This window comes from Echinops telfairi, unplaced genomic scaffold (genome assembly GCF_000313985.2).
Source record: "Echinops telfairi isolate 266 unplaced genomic scaffold, ASM31398v2 ScPeMD7_22;HRSCAF=79, whole genome shotgun sequence".
NCBI classification, from domain to species: Eukaryota; Metazoa; Chordata; class Mammalia; order Afrosoricida; family Tenrecidae; genus Echinops; species Echinops telfairi.
This window is the reverse complement of record NW_022103919.1, coordinates 16,517,924-16,520,313: the sequence shown is the minus strand read 5'-3', so window position 1 is coordinate 16,520,313 and position 2,390 is coordinate 16,517,924. Positions and strand designations below refer to the sequence as shown.

General features: G+C 46.2%; 1 protein-coding gene across 1 annotated transcript in view; it reads right to left on the bottom strand.

The window, feature by feature from the left end:
• PCSK5 (proprotein convertase subtilisin/kexin type 5) overlaps window positions 1–2,390 on the bottom strand; it is a 525,106-nt gene that overhangs the window by 15,494 nt on the left and 507,222 nt on the right. The gene's annotated exons all lie outside the window — the stretch shown is intronic.

Below are 2,390 nucleotides of genomic sequence, written 5' to 3'. Positions count from 1 at the left end.
AAAAGAGGGAGAAAAAGGACAGTAATGAGCATAAGTCACCGATTTCTGCCGTAAAGTTGGTTACATTTCCAGAAGTGACAGTTTATCTTAGAGAATCTCCAAAGGCTTTATTTACCTCTCACCCTTGGGTGACGAGCCAGTGACTCCAGCCACAACTCCTACATGCCTGGACCCAGAATTTTTGCAAAACACACTTTGTTCATCTCTAGAAATGCGTTCTCTTGTTTTCGATTCACTCGCTGGTGTCTGTTGTTCCTTCTAGATCTGCACAGGTCTTCAGAGCTATAAAGTCAGCTTTGGCATTTCCTTAAAATTCAGAAGCGCTCACCAGCTGTGCCTCCTCAGACTGACCCTCATGGCATGACGTCAGCGGCACCCAGCAGCCCTGGGGTCTGTCCATGGGCACCCTTCATGCAGAAGGTCAGCTCAGGGACTCGGGAGGCTTCTGGTATCCAGCCCAGATTTGGAGTCCAAACAATTTTATGGGAGGATAAATAAAAAGTTGACTATGTGAAGGCAGCAATGAGCTAATTACAGAGGAGCCGGTTGTACGTAAGGCTACTGTAGGCTCCGTGTGCTTTTATGCGTACTTGGTCCATCCTGCAATGATGGGACAGCAAAAGCAAATGGAAGAAACTCTAGTTGGTAAATTGCTTATTCAGGTGTGCTGCATTTTTCCTGGTTCTTTCATGTATTCCCATTTCTTAGTCTGACAATGAATGTCTTTTTAAAAGGAAGAAACAGGCCCTTAAATTTTGTCATCCATATGTCCCCAAACCCGAAAACCACATGAAGGTTTACTAGCCAGCAAAGGATGGTCAAAAGGATGGCAGAGAACACAAGCACCGCAGATGTAAACGTTGTCCGTGTTGGGTTTTACCTCAACCCATGATACGGGCAAATAGCAAGGCTTAGAGGAACAGCCCCTCTCCCCTGCCCACTCTCCATCTGTGTTTCAGAGAAGGGATCCCTGCAAATGGCCACCTTATGACTGAGGCAAGACATACAGATGTCCCCTTGTTGGCCTGTGATAAGGTCACACTTGCTGTGCCCTCCAGTTGATAAATGAGGAACTGAATTGCTTGTCCCACCGATTGATCAGAAACAAAGTACTTGTAACCAAAGTCCCAGAACATTGCCCACACTCAGCCTGCGTCATCGTACTCTCCCCCTTTAAGGACTGCTCTGGGGGAATGAGCCGATCCCTTGAACAACATTCCGCCAGCCAGTGATGTCACCTGCTCTCCCGGGTTATTCTAGCCTTGTTACCCTCGGTGTTTAAGAAAGAAAATGCCCTTTCCCTACTTCTTTGAGAAGCTTGCAGATTTCGTGATCTGAGTGTTCTTGCTAGTGTAGTAGCCCCCCCTCCACACTGTTACAATAACCCTTTTCATTCTCTCTTTAAATAATTATTTGTGGGTTGGGTGAAGGTTTATCAGTTTTCTTTCAACAATTCATACACTTTTGTTTCATCTCATGCACTCCAATGTCCTCAATGCAACACGGCTCATCCCACCTCTCGCTGGGCTTCCTGCCTCTTTCCTCCTTTCCCTCATCCTTTGGACTCTGTCCTGGGGGAACTGTTCCCCGGCCAGCCTTGACCTCAAATGGCCGATTACTCTAAGGCACATGCATCTCACTGGCGTTATTGTACCAGTCTACTCTGGTTGAAAGCTGAGCCGTGAGGCCGAGTGTTGTTCCAGAGCTGAAGGGTCACCAGAAACCAGCGCTTCAAAGGTTGTACAGATCTCTCTCTATCTGGCCAGAAGGGCTAATCTCGTTTATGAATTTGAGTTACGAAAAGAGACCTACTCTTTTCTCTGACTCTATTCAGTACTTTTTAATTTTTCAATCATTTTATTGGGGGCTCGTACAACTCTTATCACAATCCATACATCCATCCATTGTGCAAGCACATTTGTTACCCTCATCATTCTCAAAACATTTGCTTTTTACTTGCGCCCTTGGTATCAGCTTCTCATTTTCCCTCTCCCTGCCCACTCCCCCCTCTCTCATGAACCCTCGATAATTTATCAATTATTACTATTTTGTCATATCTTACACTGTCCGACGTCTCCCTTCACCCACTTTTCTGCTGTGAGTCCCCAAGGGAGGAGGTTATATGAGGTCTTTGTAATCAGTTACCCCTTTCTATCCCACCTTCCTTCCACCCTCCTGGTATCGCCACCCTCACCACTGGACCTGAAGGAATCATCTGCCCTGGATTCCCTGTGTTTCCAGTTCCTGTCTCTACCAGTGTACATCCTCTGGTCTAGCCAGATTTGTAAGGTAGAATTGGGATCATGATTTTGGTGACGGGGAAGGAAGCATTTAAGAAATAGAGGAAAGTTGTATGTTTCATCATTGCTATACTGCACCCTGACTGGCTT